This window comes from Sus scrofa, chromosome 14, assembly GCF_054392235.1.
Source record: "Sus scrofa isolate SSC_HxYL_T2T_F1_AM1 chromosome 14, Sscrofa_HxYL_maternal_Yorkshire_Landrace_v2.0, whole genome shotgun sequence".
Lineage (NCBI taxonomy): Eukaryota > Metazoa > Chordata > Mammalia > Artiodactyla > Suidae > Sus > Sus scrofa.
The window spans coordinates 157,957,424-157,975,540 of record NC_139396.1 but is presented as its reverse complement, the minus strand read 5'-3'; the positions used below and the strand labels follow the sequence as shown (position 1 = coordinate 157,975,540).

The 18,117-nt window shown below is 41.0% G+C and overlaps 1 protein-coding gene across 5 annotated transcripts in view; it reads left to right on the top strand.

Moving 5' to 3' along the window:
* The window catches only part of ADAM12 (ADAM metallopeptidase domain 12), a 380,482-nt gene that overhangs the window by 353,976 nt on the left and 8,389 nt on the right, over window positions 1–18,117 (top strand). The window lies entirely within an intron of this gene.

The following is an 18,117-nucleotide window of genomic DNA, read 5'->3' as shown; positions in this document are numbered from 1 at the left end:
AGGCAACAGAAATAAAGGCAAACATAAATCAACGGGACCTAATCAGACTTATAAGCTTTTGCACAGCGAAGGAAACCATAAAAAAAAACAAAACCTATAGAATGATAGAAAATAGTTGTAAATGATGCAACCCACAAGGGCTTAATCTCCAAAATAAACAACTCATGCAACTCAACAGCAAAAAAACAACCCAACTGAAAAATGCACAGAAGGCTGGAAATAGACATTTCAAAGACGACATACATATGGCCAACAGACACATGAAAAAATGCTCCAACATCACTGATTTGCATTATTAAAGAATTTCAGATCAAAACTACAATGAGGTACCACCTCACACCAGTCAGATATGGCTAGCATTAGTAAGGTTACAAATAACAAATGCTGGAGAGGGTGTCGAGTAAAGAAAACTGCACTGTTGGTGGGAAGGTAAACTGGTACAACCACTATGGAAAAATAAACATAGAACTACCATATGATCTAGCAATCCCACTCCTGGGCATATATCTGTATAAAACTTTCATTCAAAAAGATACATACGCCCCTATGTTCATTGCAGCAAGTTTCCCAATAGCCAAAACGTGGAAATAACCTAAATGTCCATTGACAGATGGATTAAGAAGATGTGGTACATATGCACAATGGAATACTACTTGGCCATAAAAAAGAACAAAATAATGCCATTTGCAGCAACATGGATGCAACTAGAGATTCTCATGCTAAACAAAGTAAGTCAGAAAGAAATACAAATACCGTATATCACTTATATATGCGGAATCTAAAATATGGCACAAATGAACCTACTACAGAACGGAAACAAACTCATGGACATAGAGAACAGACTTGTGGTTGCCAAGGGGGAGGGAGTTGGGGGGACTGGGAGTTTTGAGGTTAGTAGATGCAAACTATCACATTTGGAGTGGGTCAGCAATGAGGTCCTGCGGTATAGCAGAGAACTGTATCTAAGCACTTGTGATGGAATGTGATGGAAGATAATATGAGAAAAAGCATGTATATATATGCATTTATCTGAGTCACTTTTCTATAGAGCAGAAATTGACAAAACAGTGTAAATCAACTGTAATTAAAAAAATAATAATAAGCCTTGTCACCATATCAGTTATCCTCTAGGGAGCCATCACACCAGTGAGTCACAGGTTAATAAAACCTTGGGTCACCTCCTCCTCTGAATCTAAAGTGTAGTTTCCAAGGCTTTGGACTCTTGCGAACCTCTCCCTGCTGCCTGCCCAAGACTTCCAGAAACTTGAGCGCATTTCTTCTGGTTTCACAGCATTCACTAATATCCACATGACAGACCCGTCCACTGTCTCTAACGGTACTACGTGTGGAAGACCCATAGCTCTCTGCGTGATCGCCGTATTCACAGGAGCGTGTTCCACCCACTTGTGTTGCTATAAACCCCAAATTGTACGTGAAGCAAGATGGACGCCTGATACTTTATATTTTATAATAGGCAACGCGTGCCTATAGTTCAAAATTCAACAGTCCAAAGGATCATTCAGTAAACACCCTCCCTCCTACCTCGGTCACCAGACTCCCTTCCCAGAAGCAGTCGTTGTTACTAGGCTTTGGTACAGTACAATTTAGAAGACAGTGAAAAGTCCCCGTGTCACATCTCTCTGAAGAGTGAGAGATTACAGATTCAGGAAGTTTCAACCCTCGAAGCTGGGAGAGAGGACAGTGAAACCTGTCGCCTGTCACCCATCTGCAGCAGCCATCACCTTGATACCACTCTCGTTTCACCTGAGGTCCTTATGTGGGGTTTTTTTATTTTATTGAAGTATAGTTGTTTTATAATGTCGTCTTAATTTCTGCTGCACAGCAAAGGGTTTCCGTTATACACGTACACACACCCGTTCTTTTTCAGGTTCTTTTCCCATGTAGGTTATCACGGAAGATCAGGTAGAGTTCCCTGTGCTATACAGCAGGTCCCTCTTGACTACCTGTTCTGTGTACTTGGTGTGCATATGCCAATCCCAGACTCCCAGTCCCTCCCTCCCTGCCACCTTTCCCCTTTAGTAACCACAAGTTTGGTTTCCAAGTCTGTACATCTTTTTCTGTTTTGTAAATAAGTTCATTTGTGTCATATTTTACATTCCACATGGAAGTGGTATCATATGGTATTTGTCTTTCTCTGACTTATTTCATTGAGTATGATCATCTCAAGGTCCATCCATGTAGCTGCAAATGGCATTATTTCATTCTTTTTTAAGACTGAGTAATATTCCATTGTATATGTGTACCACATCTTCTTTATCCAGTTCCTCTGTTGAGGGATACTTAAGTTCCTTCCATGGCTTCGCTATTGTGACTAATGCTGCAGTGAACCTAGGGGTGCATGTGACTTTTTAAATTTTTTTTTTTTTGTCTTTTGTCTTTTTAGGGCCGCACCTACAGCATATGGAGGTTCCCAGGTTAAGGGTCTAATCAGAGCTGTAGCCGCCAGCCTATACCACAGCCACAGCAGTGCCAGATCTGAGCCGTATCTGTGACCTACACCACAGCTCACAGCAACACTGGGTCCTTAACCCACTGAGCAAGGCCAGGGATCAAACCCGCAACTTCATTATTCCTCTGCATTTCCACTGCGCCACGACAGGAACTCCTGTGACTTTTCAAATTACAGTTTTCCCAAAATAGATGCCCATTAGATCCTTATTTTTTGTTTGTTTGTTTTTTTGTTTGTCTTTTTGCCATTTCTTGGGCTGCTCCCGTGGCATATGGAGGTTCCCAGGCTACGGGTCTAATCGGAGCTGTAGCTGCCAGCCCACGCCAGAGCCACAGCAACACAGGAACTGAGCTGCCTCTGCGACCTACACCACAGCTCACGGCAACACTGGATCGTTAACCCACTGAGCAAGGCCAGGGATCAAACCCACAACCTCATGGATCCTAGTTGGATTTGTTAACCACTGCGCCATGATGGGAACTCCTAGATCCTTATTTTGAATTCAAATGGCAGCACACTCTGTACTTCTTTCCACTTCAGTTATTCAGTTATCACCTCATCCTTTTCACTGGCTGCATACTATTTCATTGTAGAGCCACATCATAAATTCTGTCATCTGTCCCTTACTGATGGCCACATGGGTGATAGTTTCCAGTCATTTGCTACTTCAGACTGGCATGTCTTTGCCCACGTACCTTGGGCCCGTGTATGAGGTTGGTTGTAGGATAAATTCCTGGGAGCGCAATTGCTGATCAAGGGCCATATGCATTTAGAAATCTGGTAGATTAGGCAGAAATGCCTGTAAAAGAGTCATCCCAACTTCTGCTCCCCAAGTCTTCACCAACACAGCGCATAAGAGATTTTTCTTATCTTGGCCAATATGACAGGTTGGGGGAAAAAAAAAAAAAAAAGTACCTACATTCCTTTCCTGTAAATTAGATGGACGATCTTTTCTCAGGCTTAACAGCCATTCATTTTTTTTCTCTTTGTAATAAACTGCTTTTTCACCTCCTTTGGCACCTTCTGTTGTCATGTATAGAAAGGCTTGTCTACCCCAAAGATTACAGACCTGTTTTTCTATTTCTTCTATCTTCATGATCTTTTTTTTCCCACATTTAAATATTTGATCCATCCGCTGTTTATTTTAGTGTATAAAATGAAGTAGGAGTCCGGCTTCATTTTTCTAGACTTCCACCTAGGTAATTCTCAGCACCATTCATTGTATTTGCTCTTTATTAGCTTCTATCTTCTTTATCAGATTTATCTGATTTCTCCTCAACTCTACCCACCCCCAAAGAACCAGCTTTAGGTTTTATGTACATTTTCCTTTTATTACCACTTGACCATGGAAATGTTACTACCCCCTCTACAAATATGAGATAATAATCTCTCCCTCACTAGACTTCAGTTAAATGAAAATATCTAACGTTATTAGAATATCTGTGTGTGACGTCTTTGCTAAGTGATCATAATTAGTTCTTTATTTTACTAATTATTTTTTACTTGTCATTTCCATTTTTCTTTTGTGCTTGGGTTTATTTTGTTTTTCTAACTTCTTAGATCCTTATTTCAATTTTGTTCATACTTTATTTTATCCGTGCTTGGTGAACATAAGCATGCTAAGTCTAGGAATTTCCCAAACACTGAGTTATCTGTGCTTATTTCAATCTGTGGTGTTTTCAGTACCTATAATTCTAAAGTAGTCCACGTTATGTCTTTTGTTTTCTGCTTGGGCCCAAGGATTGAAATTAATTTTGTTGCTGTTAATATTTGAAACACAAGTTTCTTCTGCTATCTGAAAGCAGAGTGTTCCTGTGAAACCTTTCACAAGCCAAAATAGTGTAAAGTGAAAAAGCGATTCCCTCAGGACATGTCTGGGTAAGAAATACACAGAATAAGTCAAGATAAAGCACAGATGCTTCCAGAGTTCAAAGCTCTGGGGGCCTGATGCTAAGATGCTGAGTGTGGTTCCCAGGGAAGGAGCTTGGTCCAGCCCTTCCCTCTGCTCTGGGTAAGCGGCCTCTACAAAGGCTGCTGCCAAAAAATCACTGAAAGCTTTTTTTACTTTTTGCTGTTTTTTGTAAAAGTGACACCTTTCTCTGGCTTTCTGAAAGCAGGTACTAATGTAGGTCTTTCCTAAAAGTGATGTATAGCCAAGTTTTGAAAATCCAGAAATGCCTGTATTTAAAATATAGAAAAGTAAAAATGATCTAAAATTCACCCATATTCTTACTACTTAGAAATAACCATTGTTACCGCTCTGCTTTTTTATGTATACACCTATTTAAATTCCAGATATATCACATGCTAACATTTCTTTAAAAAAAAAAAAAAGGAAAAACTAAATAATATAGACCAGCTCCACTTCCCTCCAGAAACAAGCTCTGATCTAAGTTTGGTGTTGATTTTCTGTAGCACTTTTCAAATTTTTACACAAATAGATATCCATGAATAATACATAGCATTTAGTGTTTCTCAATTTATGTAAATGGTATCAAACCAAATGTGACAAAAAGTGTCTTACAGCTCAACTTTTGTGTTTCTGGATGTTCTTTTTGGCTCTTATTCAAATATGAGGCTTGTCTTACATTTCTTTAAACACAGTAAGAAAATCTGTTCCAGTAATTCCCAAATCCGAAGTCCATGGGTGTGTTACTGCTGTGGTTTTTATTGCTCTCTCCCACAATGCCTTGCTTCCTTGGGTGCTTGGTCATTTACTGTGCGCTTCTGGAAAACCCCCTAGGAGCTCTCATACATCTAGGATAAGGTCTGTTCCTCCAAAGAGGGTGCAGGTGCCCAGGGCAGCACCGCTTGAGGCTTCTTGAAATGGCTCAGGGCTGAGCCATGCAGATGATGCGATGTCAGCTTCAGATCCTTGAAGGCAATTTGTGGTTACAGGTTACCCTCCTACTGGGGTCTGCCCAGCCCCAGTGGAACTCCCCTCGCAGTCTGCTAAGGATGGACAGTATGCCTTTACTTCTAGAACATGCTTACCCTGAGGTATAGTCCTTTGCAGAGTCCAGCTTTATCGGGGAGAGGGCAGCAAGAGAACGGTCTCCTATGAAACTGAGGCTGGTTTTGCCTACCGCATCCCTCCCCCCAAAAGGGTATCAACACCCAGGTTTCTGTAATTTGGCAAATGCCTATAGCTTCAGTGTACTGCCTACGCCTCTGAGCTTCTCCTTTCACTTAGATGTTGGCCTGACGACATCTTGCTAAGTTACAGCTCTTTGATGCTTTTAAGAAAAAAAAAAAAATTTAAGATATTTTATCCAACAAGTTCAGTAGTTTTAGAGAGAAGCTAAGTCAAAATAACCCAGCCTGCCATATATCTGGAAATGGAAGAGCCACCTCCCAAGTGTGATTCTATAATGTCTATATATTATTGTGGCTAATAAAGTTACTTTCTCTTCTGGAGCCATAATTCCCACAACTTTGTAGTCTTAGGTCTACACTGAAGGCTTTCAGTGCTCAATCTTTTTGCCACTGAGCCATCCTTTTCCTGGATGGTTGAAATCCATTCTGTCGGACTTCCAGAATTCCTTCCAGAAGAGCTCTTAAGAAGTACATGCCCTGAATTTCTGTCTGGTCAAAGACATTTGGGCGTTACTTTATTTGTTCAATGACAGTTTAGGCATAAAATGAGCGGCTCACTCTTTCCTTCCCTGAGACTCATATGTGCATGCTTCCTCCAGCTGCTCAGAAGAAATCAGAAGCCGGCTTATTTCTTTTTTCCTTGAAGCCCAGGAGCTTTCATAGGTTACGTCTTCATTCTGATAAGTCTGATTCATTTCCCCCAGGGAAACAATGTACACTTTCAATCCATAAACTTTATTTCAGAAACGTTTTCACCAGTTAAACCTGGGTATCTTTGCTCTCTTTACGCCTCGCTCAGATCGCTTGGGTGACACCGTTTATGTGTGTGGTGTATCACTTTTGTCTGCGGTCTTTTGCATTTATGCTTGAACTCTGCCTCCTCTCCCTCAAGCTGGACCCTCACACTCACAGCCCTGACTGTGTTTGGTACTGTCTTGGGTCCTTGGTTTTCATTGCGTTATTTTTTTTTCCCTTCCCCTTTTCTCTTAACTTCTGCCCGCACCTCCTTCCCTCCCCGGTGTGTATATTTTTGCCCGTGGGCTCTTCCTTTGCCTTCTGTTTATCCTGAGTCCTTCCTCCTCCTCCCAGTCGTTTTGTTTGATGTGTCTAAACTCTCTTTAAAGGAAGGAGTTCTTCCTGGAAAGCCAGTTGCAGGACAATTGGGGGAAAGGCCAGGTCAAAGCTCAGGGCCAGCTCTCAGTGCCCACTTTGTGAGGGACCATGGGACAGAGGGCTTTGGCGGATGGCAGTGGCGTCACCTCCCCTGCTTTCAGTAGAAACCCTGCCAGGTCCCCGTCCCTGTTACAGGTGTGCACATGTGCAGATGGCCGGGCTCGTCTGCTCACTCCCTACTCTGGTCCCAGCAGCAGGGTGGAGGCTCCCCCCACCCTCTGCCAGTGTGGCCACTGCAGGTGTCCCCTCCCTGGTCCCTCCTCGGCCCAGCGTGCTGGACACGTTGCATCCCTGTCTCGTGGATTCACATGGGGCTGTACGTTTTCCTCAGAGGTGGGGTTTTGCTCCGTCTGGTGCCTTTTACTGTTTTCAGGTCGCTTGGAAAGAAGGGGCCAGGGACATCTTACAGCTAAGTGTAAGAATGTTCTTTAAAAAGCCCCTGCTTTTTCTAACTAAAGAACAGAACGAAGTGGAGGCATTTCCCTGGGAACCAGTTGTCCTTTGTTATGATAAAGTGTCTCTTCCTAGGGGCCAGGGAGAGGCCAGATAATGAGTGACGTTTATGCTGCCCAGGCTGGCCTGCATGAGCCCACCAGGGATCTCTGCAGCATCTCTGGCATTTTTCTGTGGGAACATCAGTCTTCCTGGAGAGATCTCTCTGGATAAGCAGGATGTATGTGCTCTGGTTTCCCAGGCAGAAGTAGATAACCGCGGAGAACTCTCTCTGATAGGCAAGGCAAAGGGCTATACTTGGATCTAAAAGTTTTTTTCTCAACCCTCTACAAAATTTGGAATATGTGGTTATTGCTAGAACACGAGCAGAAAATGGAAAAGTGGGACAACTCTATTTTTAAATTTATTGAAGTATAGTTGATTTACAATGCTGTGTTAATTTCTGCTGTACAACAAAGTGATTCATATGTGTATGTGTGTGTAATATATATATATATATATATATATAATTTTACTTTTTTCATATTCTTTTCCATTATGCATAGAGTTCCCTGTGCTCTGCAGTGGGACCTTGTTGTCCATTCTCTACATAATGGTTTGCATCCGCTAACCCCAATCTCCCCCCCCTCCCTCCCCCACCGCCCCCCACCACCACAAGTCTGTTCTCTGTGAGTCTATCTCTGTTCTGTAGATAGGTTCATTTATGTCATATTTTAGATTCTATATATGTAATAATATCATGTGCTATTTGTCTTATTTCACTTAGTATGATATCTCTAGGTCTGTCCATATGCTGCAGATGGCGTTATTTCATCCTTTTATGGCTGAGTAGTATTCCACTGTATGTACGTACCACATCTTCTTTATTCACCCACTGGTGGACATTTCGGTTGTTTCCATGTGTTGGCTGTTGTAAATAGTGCTGCTATGAACATTCAGGTGCATTAAGCTTTTTGATGAGCGTTTTCTCCAGATTATGCCCAGGATTGGGATTGCTGGAGCATATGGCAACTTTGTTTTTAGTTGTTGTGTTTTTTGTTTTGTTTTTTGGTCTTTTTGCCTCTTCTAGGGCTGCTCCCACTGCATATGGAGGTTCCCAGGCTAGGGGTCTAATTGGAGCTGTAGCCACCGGCCTACACCACAGCCACAGCAACGCGGGACCTGAGCCGCATCTGCGACCTACGCCACAGCTCACGGCAATGCCGGATCCCTAACCCACTGAGCAAGGCCAGGGATCGAACCCGCAACCTCATGGTTCCTAGTCAGATTCGTTAACCACTGCACCACGACGGGAACTCCTGTTTTTAGTTTTTTTTGAGGAACCTCCATACTGTTTTCTATAGTGGATGTACCAATTTACATTCCCACCAGCAGTGTGTAGGAGGGTTCCCTTTTCTCCACACCCTCTCCAGCAATTTTTTTAACGATGGCCATTCTGACCAGTGTGAAATGGTACTTCATTGTAGTTTTGATTTGCATTTCTCTAATGATTAGTGGGTGTGGAGCAACTTTTCACATACCTGTTGGCCATCTGTATGTATGTCCTCTTTGGAAACATGTCTATTTAGGTCTTCTGTCCGTTTTTTGATTGGGTTTTTTCAAGTTGTATGAGCTTATTTACACTTTGGAGATGAAGCCCTTGTCAGTCACATCATTTGCAAGTATTTTCTCCCAGTCCATAGATTGTCTTTTTGTTTTGTTTTTGGTTTCCTTTGCTGTAGAAAAGCTGAAGTTTGAATAGGTCCCATTTGTTTATTTTTGCTTTCATTTCTATTGCCTTGGGAGACTGACCTAAGAAGGCATCGGTATGATTCGTTAGAGACTGTTTTGCCTATGTTTTCTTTTAGGAGTTTTATGGTGTCATGTCTTATAATTAAGTCTTTATGCCATGTTGAGTTTATTTTTGTGTATGGTAAGACGGGGTGTTCCAAATGCGTTGATTTATATGCAGCTGGCCAACCTTCCCAACACCACTTACTAGAGAGACTGTTTTTCATCCATTGTATATTCTTGCCTCCTTTGTTGAAGATTAATTGACCATAGGTGTGCAAGTTTATTTCTGGGCCCTCTACTCTGTACCATTGATCCATATGTCTGTTTTGGTGCCAATACCATGCTGTTTTCATAACTTTAGCTTTTCAATATTGTCTGAAGTTGGGGATGGTCATGCCTCCTGCTTTTTATGGCTGAGTAGTATTTCTCAGGATGGCTTTGGCAATTCTGCATCTTTCATGGTTCCATATAAAATTGTGGATTATTTGTTCTGGTTTTGTGAAAAATGTCATGGGATCACATTCAGTCTGGACGTTGCTCTGGGTGGCATGGCTGTTTTAACAGTGTTAATTCTACCAATCCAAGAGCATGGGATCTTTCCATTTCTTTGAATTCTTCAATTGCCTTTATTAATGTTTTATAGTTCTTGGCATATATCTTTCACCTCCTTGGTCAGCTTGTTCCCAAGGGGTTTTTTTTTAATGTGATTTTAAAAGGAATTGTTTTTAATATGTTCACTTTCCAATATTTAATTGTCAGTGTGTAATGAAATGCAACCAATTTCTGTATGTTAATCTTAGACCCTGCTACCTTGCTGGATTCATTTATCAGTTTGAGTAGTTTTTTAATGTTATTGGAGTACAATTGATTTACAGTGTTGTATTAGTTTCAAGTGTAGCAACATGAATCAGTCATAAATATAAATATACCCATTGTGTCTTCCCATATAGGTTATTACAAACTATTGACTAGATTTACCTCCATGCTGTAGTAGGTTCTTGTTAATCATCTATTTTGTTTTTTATTTTTTAAGTTTTATTGAGGTATAGTTAGTTTACAAGGCTATGATAATTTCTGCTGTACAGCAAAGTTACCCAGTCATCCATGTGCACATATCCATTCTCTCAGATTCTTTTCCCATGTAGATTATCACAGAATACTGGACAGAGTTCTCTGTGCTCTACAGCAGGTCCCCACTGGTCAATCATTCCATGTACCTCAGTGTGCCTATGCCAATCCCAAACTCCCAGTCCATCCCTCCCACTCCCCATCACCTGTCTCCATTGATAACCATAAGTTTTTCAGTCTGTAAGTCCGTTTCTGTTCTTCAAGTTAGTTCATTTATATCTTTTTTTAAATATTCCACATACAGATGAATCCTATGATGTTTGTCTTTCACTGTCTGACTAACTTCACTTAGTATGATAGTTTCAACATGTTGCTGCAAGTGGCATTATTTCACTCTTTTTATGGCTGAGTAGTATTATATTCCATTACATATGTGTACCACATCTTCTTTATCCATTCCTCTGTTGATGGACATTTAGGTTGTTTCCATGTCTTGGCTATTGTAAATAGTGCCACAGTAAACATTGCGGTGCATGTTATCTTTTCAAATTATGGTTTTCTCTGGATAGATGCCCAGGAGTGGGATTGCTGGATCATATGGTAGTTCTACTTTCAGTTTTTTGAGGAACCTCCATACTGTTTTCTATAGGGGTCTCGCCAATGTACATTCCCACCAACAGTGCGTAGGAGGGTTCCCTTTCCTCCACACCCTCTCCAGCATTTATTATTTGTAGACTTTTTGATGGTGGCCATTCTGGCTGGTGTAAGGTGGTACCTCATAGTAGTTTTGATTTGCAATTATCTAATTAGTGATGTTGAGCATCTTTTCATGTGTTTTATGGCCATCTGTATGTCTTATTTAGAGAAATGTCTATTTAGATCTTCTGCCCATTTTTTTAATCGGGTTTTTTTTTTTTTATATTGAGCTGCAGGAGGTGTGGTATATTTCGGAGATTAATCCTTTGTCAGTTGCTTCATTTGGAAATATTTTCTCCCATTCTGTGGGTTGTCTTTTGGTGGTGTTTATGGTTTCCTTTGCTGTGTAAAACCTTTTACATTTAATTAGGTCCCATTTGTTTATTTTTGTTTTTATTGTCATTATTCTAGGAGGCAGATCTGAGAAGACAATTGCTGTGATTTATGTCAGAGAGTATTCAGAGTATGTTTTCCTCTAAGAGTTTAATAGTATCTGGTCTTACATTTAGGTCTTTGATTCTTTAAACCATTTTGAGTTTATTTTTGTGTGTAGTATTAGAGAATGTTCTAATTTCACTCTTTTGCATGTGGCTGTCCAAGTTTTCCCAGCACCACTTATTGAGGAGACTGTCTTTTCTTCATTGTACATTCTTGCTTCCTTTGACATAGATTAACTGACCACAGGGGCTTGGGTTTATTTCTGTGCTTTCTGTCCTGTTCCATCAATTTATATTCCTGTTTTTGTGCCAATGCCATACTGTTTTGGTGACCACAGCTTCATAGTATAGTCTAAAGTCAGGGCGCCTGAATCTTCCAACTCCATTTCTCTTTCTCAGGATTGCCTTGGCTATTCAGGGTCTTTTGTGTTTCCAAACAAATTTTAAAATATTTTGTTCTAGTTCTATGAGAAGTGTCATTGGTAATTTGATAGAGATTGCATTGAATCTGTAGATTGCCTTGGGTAATATAGTCATTTTGACAATATTGATTCTTCCAATCCAAGAGCATGGTATATCTTTCCATCTTTTTGTGTCATCTTTGATTTCTTTCATCAATGTCTTAGGGTACAAATGTTTTGTCTCTTTAAGTAGGTTTATTGCTAGATATTTTATTCTTTTTCATGTGATGGTAAATGGGATTGTTTCCCTAATTCTTTTTCTGATCTTTCATTCTTAGTATATAGAAATACAGTCAATTTCTGTGTATTAATTTTGTATCCTTCAGCCTTACCCAATTCGTTGATGAGTTCTAACAGTTTTCTGGTGGCATCTTTAGGTACATTTTCTTAGGTACAATATTATGTCATCTACAAACAGTGATAGTTTTACTTCTATATTTCCAGTTTGAATTCCTTTTCATTTTTTTTCTTCTCTAATTTCCATGCCTAGGACTTCCAAAACTATGTTAAATAGAAGTGGTGAGAACAGACATCCTTGTCTTGTTCCTGATCTTAGCAGGAATTCTTTCACATTTTCATCATTGAGAAGATGTTAGCTGTGGGTTTGTCTTATATGGTCTTTATTATGTTGAATTAGATTCCCTCTATGCCCACTTTCTGGAGGGTTTTTATTAAAAATGGGTGTTAGATTTTGTCAAAAGCTTTTTCTGCATCTATTGAGAGGATCATATAGTTTTTGTTCTTCAGTTTGTTAATGTGATGTATTACATTGACTGATTTGCAGATATTGAAAAATCCTGGGATACATCCTACTTGATCATGGTGTACGATCCTTTTAACGTATTGCTGGATTTGATTTGCTAGTATTTTGTTGAGGATTTTTGCATCTATATTCATCAGTGATATTGGACTATAATTTTCTCTTTGTGTGGTATCTTTGTCTGGTTTTGGTATCAGGGTGATGGTGGCCTCATAAAATGAGTTTGGGAGTGTTCCTTCCTCTGAAACTTTTTTGGAATATTTTCAGAAGGATAGGTGTTAACTCTTCTCTAAATGTTTGATAGAATTTCTCTGTGAAGCCATCTGGTCCTGGACTTTTGTTTGTTGGAAGTTTTTAAATCACAGTTTCAATTTCAGTACTTGTAATTGGTCCATTCGTCTTTTCTATTTCTCCCTGGTTTAGTCTCAGAAGAGTGTACTAAGAATTTGTCCATTTCTTCGAGGTGGTCCATTTTATTGGCACATAGTTGCTTGTAGTAATCTCTCATGATCCTTTGTGTTTCTGTGATGTCCTTTGTAACTTCCTCTCTTTCATTTCTAATTTTATTGATTTGAGTCTTCTTTTTTTTATTGATGAGTCTGGCTAAGGGTTTTTCACTTTTGTTGATCTTTTCAAATAACCAGCTTTTAATTTCATTGAACTTTTCTATTGTTTTCTTCATTTCTATTTCATTTATTTCCGCTCTGATCTTTACAATTCCTTTCCTTCTGCTAACTTTGGGTTTTGTTTCTTCTTATTTCTCTAGTTACTTTAGGTGAAAAGTCAGATTGTTTGAGATTTTTCTTATTTCCTGATGTAGGCTTGTATTGCTATAAACTTCCCTCTTAGAACTGCTTTTGCTGCATCCCATAGGTTTTGGATTGTTGTGTTTTTGTTGTCATTTGCTTCTAGGTATCTTTTAATTTCCTCTTTGATTTCTTCAGTGATCCACTGGTTGTTTAGCTTGTTTTTTAGTCTCCACATGTTTGTGTTTATTGCAGTTTTTTCTGGTTGTTTATTTCTAGTCTGAGAGCATTGTAGTCAGAAAAGATGCTTGATATGATTTCATTTTCTTTACATGTACTGAATCTTGATTTGTGGCCCAGGATGTGATCTATCCTAGAGAATGTTCTGTGTGTGCTTGAAAAGAATGTGTATTCCGGTGCTTTTGAATGGAATATTCTATAAATATCCATTTAGTCCATCTGGTCTGGTGAATCATTTAAGGTCTGTGTTTCTTTGTTGATTTCCTGTTTGGATGTTCTGTCCATTGCTGTAAGTGGAGTGTTAAAGTCCCCCACTATTGCTGTATTATTGTCAATTTCTCCTTTTAAGGCTATTAGCAGTTGCCTTCTATATTGATGTGCTCCTATGCTGGGTGCATATATATTTACAATTGTTTAATATTCTTCTTGGATTGATCCTTTTATCATTATGTAATGACCTTCTTTGTCTCTTATAACATTTTTTAGTTTAAGGTCTGTTTTGTCTGATATATTATTACTCTGGCTTTCTTTTGGTTTCCATTTGCATGGAATACTTCCTTCCATCCTCTCACCCTCAGTTTGTGTCCTTAGAGCTGAAGTGGGTCTCTTATAGACAGCATATATATGGGTCTTGTTTTTGTATTGATTCATCCAGTCTGTGTCTTTGGGTTGAAGCATTTAGTGCATTTATATTTAAGATTATTATTGGTATCTGAGTTCTCATTGCCATTTTGTTAGCTGTATTTGTTTTTGTTGGTCTTTTTTCTTCCCTTTTCCTCTTGTAGCTTGATGAATATCTTTAGAATTGTGTATGGGTTGCTTTTCTTTATTCATGTTTGTATCTATTGCAGGTTTTTGGCTTGTGGGTACCATGAGGTTTTGATATAGGAGTCTATGTATTTATACAACATTAAGTTCCTGGTCTCTTCATTGCAAATGCATCTCCAGTATCATGAGTTTGTACCCACCTCATCTCACGATTGCTGGTTTTGACATCATGTTTGTGTGTGGTTGATTTCCTATCTTTACAATATGTTTGCCATTACTGATGAGCCTTCTCATAAATTTGTTGCTTCTGGTTGTGGCCTTTTATTTTCCATCTAGAGAATTTCCCTTAGTATTTGTTGTAAAGCTGGTTTAATGGTGCTGAATTCTCTTATCTTTGCCTCCAGTTTGTTTTAACAAGATCTTGGATCATTTTTACTATCATTATTCTAAAGTCTTTTTCATGGAGGCTGCTAATCTCCAGTTCACTTAGCTGTTTTTCTGGGGTCTTGTCTAGTTCCCTCATCTGGCTTATATTCCAGTGCCTTTTCATTTGGTATATAGCTTTTTGTCTGGTCTCCTTTTTGGAGGCAATGGGGTTGTAGTCTCTATTGCTTCTGGTGTCTGCCCCCTTGTGGGAGAAGTTGATACAGGGGCCTCTTACAGGCTGGTAGGAGGGATTGGTGCCTGACCTCTGGTAGGTGGAGCTGAATCTTTTCCCTCTGGTGGGTGGGTCTTTGTCTCTGGGTGTGATTAGAGGTGGCCATCTACCTAGGAGGACTTTCGGCAGTCTTTTTGCTGATAGGAGGGACCTGTGTTCCCACTCTCTTTGTTCCTTCTCAGCCCTGATGGGTGGTGCCAGATTTTTTTCAAAATGGCAGCCTCCAGGGGAGCTCATGCTGATGAATATTCCCAGCATCTCTGCCTCCAAGTCCTGCCCCCAGAACAAGCCACAGCCACCCCTTGCTTTCCCGGGATACCTTCTACAACCTGCAGGTAGGTCTGACCCAGATTCTTACGGAGTCCCTGCTTTGCCCTGGGGCCCAGTGCACATGAAATCCTGTGTGTGCCCTCCCAGAGTGCAGCTCCTGTGCACAGGCCCTGCTGGCCTTCAACACCAAATGCTCTGGGGACTCTTCCTCCCAATGCCAGACCCCTGGGGTGGGGAACCCAACATGGGCTTTGGCACTCTCACTCCTGTGGGAGAGCCTCTGAGATATGTTATTTTCCAGTCTGTGGTTGCCCACCCAGTGGGTGTGGGATTGCTTATGTGTGGAAATGCCCCTCTTACCATATCAATGTGGCTTGTCTTTGTGTGTAGGATATCTTTGATAGTTTCAAGTCTATTTTACTGATGATTGTTCAGTGGTTAGTTGTAATTTTGGTGTTTTTATGAGAAAGGGTGAGCTTAAGTCCTTCTACTCTGCCATCTTGTCCCAATCTCTATTTCACACCGTAGTATTGTATGGAATCTTTAGGGTTTCCTAGATATGGTGTCATGTCATCCACATATAATGGCACTTTTACCTCTTCCCTTTCAATTGGGATACCTTTTCCTTTTCTTGTCTGAGTGTATTGAATAGCAGACCTTGATTTTTTTCTCCAGTAGCTGGGGGTCTGACTTGGCCTGGAGTCACTTCTCAGCTCCATTCCAGTGACTCGTCGGATTGGACTTCTTTAACAAAGCCCAGGTTCAGGGTTTGCAAAGGCAGCAGGAAGAGCAATGCCTAAAAGGGAGTGTGGAAGTTCCATTCCTTTCTCCGGGGTCAAAGCACATGCAGGTGGTGCTTCTGCCCCAAAGTGCCATGGGTTCCATATCACCATGCCTCATCCGAGAAGGGGAACACATCCTCTTGACTAACTCTGTTGCTCCATGGTGCCAGTTCATCCCAGGTGGGAAGTTGGCATCCTCCCTGGGCAGCTACCTGTTTCACATTTCCATCAGAACTATGTCTTGGGCATGGTAGGAGGGAAGCAGACTGGTGCCTAGGTTTGAATCAGAACTGTCGGTCAACCCCTCAACTTATTTGGGCTTTTATCACTGCAGTGCCCATGTAATTTGTCCTCTAAACCAGGACTCATGAGCGAGACTTTGATCAATAATTAAACAGGGCCAGAGTTCCTGGTGTGGTTCAGTGGGTTAGACGTCGTGTCTATGAGGATGTGAGTTCGATCCCTACCTCACTCGGTGGGGTAAGGAGCTGGGTATTGCCATGCAAGTTGTGGCATGGGTTGTGAATCCAGATCAAATTAGGCATTGCTGTGGCATAGGCCTCAGCTACAGCTATGATTTGACCCCTAGCCCAGGAACATCCATATGCCACAGGTGCAGCCCTAAAAAGGGGAAAACAAACAAACAAAAAAAACAGCCATAAATTTGGAGTGTCCCAGGCAAATCAGAATGAACAGCCAACCTAATTATCCCCTCATCCCCAGTTTCCATGAGAAATCCAAATATATTGTGATATCCTGCAACATACATATTTTTCTCTGGCACTGCAATACAAACCCAATGCGATCTTTACGACCAAGACTAGATACTTATTCATACCTGTGGCAAAACTATTATCATTTAGGAGTGAATTTTCTAATCCTCAGTCTTTCCATTTTATGGGTGCATGCATTCCTTTTTATGTTACACGCTAAGATCTTGCTCATAGTTTTCCGCCACCTTATAGGAATGGAGCTTGACTTATTGCCTTAGTTTACCACCCAAAGTTTGTTGGGAGAGTTATGGTGCTTTTACATGGTAATTTCATTTCTTCAGCAATAGTAGTTGTGAAAAAGCAACAGTGATTCACTGGTCCCTGGGTGCCCAGCCCTGTGCTGAGAGACTTACAGCCCTCACACCCTCCCCTCTCTGCAACTGAAGCAGTTAAATAATTTGTGTGCTCACAGAGCTTATTTTTGCAGAGCCCACTTGACTGTACTGAACAGCCTGGCTTGAAGGCTGTGTACATGTATGGTCTGCACTCCTAGTGAAGGGATATGTTCCTTTAGTGAGATGTTACTGTTTCCTTTAGTGAAAAGGCCACATTTAAGTCTGTTTCTCACTCAGTGACTCTTTCCCAGCCCAGGGTGCACCTTGTTTCAACTTGGCGTATTTTCTTTGCAGCTGTGGTTGACACAGTGCGAGGGTAGCTTCCTTTCCTTACAAAGATACATTAAATGTGATTATAGTGTCACATTCTTGTAACTGAGCTCCGATCACTGTGGAGATGTAATTTTCATGGAATGAGTACTATGAGAAATTCAACTCAAATGTTTTTAAAGCCATCTTGAATATTCCAGAATGTATGCAACACTGAGTCCCATGACAGTGGATTAGGTCATCTGTTTATTAGGATGGCCTGGCTTCCTTGTGTTTATAGCATCCTTGAGAGCTGCTAGGGTCCAAGGACCAGAGCAGGTGGTGTCTCAATGCCGATGTGTGTGAGTGCTGTCAGCACACATGGACTTCCCAGCCTGGCTCCAGTGGAGCTCCTCTCTCAGTAGCCAAGGAAGGGGCCCCAGGAAACAAGCGACTTTTAATCAGTTTTCTACGTTCTGGGAGCTCCTCGTGCATTATTTAGTCCTCATAACAATGCTATGAGATGAGTTGTGTTTTCTCCCACTTTACAGATGGAGAAATCGAGGTCCAAAGATGTAAAGTGACTCACTGTGAGTCTCAGATTGTTGGTCTTTGCATAAAACCCAGAGTTGAGTGGTCCAGGTTCACGCTCTGCCCACCCTGTGTTGCCAGCTCCCTCCCTGGCCTCTGGTCAACATATCCCCTCCCCACAGCTTCCTTACAGAATACCTGTCCTTCGAAGCACTGGATCCTGGGTTTTCCTTCTGGGTGTCACTTTCCAGGTGAGCTTGTGATGCTTTGGCAGAAGAACTTTCGTGCGTTTCATGGAGCAACGTCACTGAGCCCGAGCCGATGGAAAAAGAATGGTCACCTTCCCTGTCTAGTCCACTCGTAGCTGAAATAAGCTCT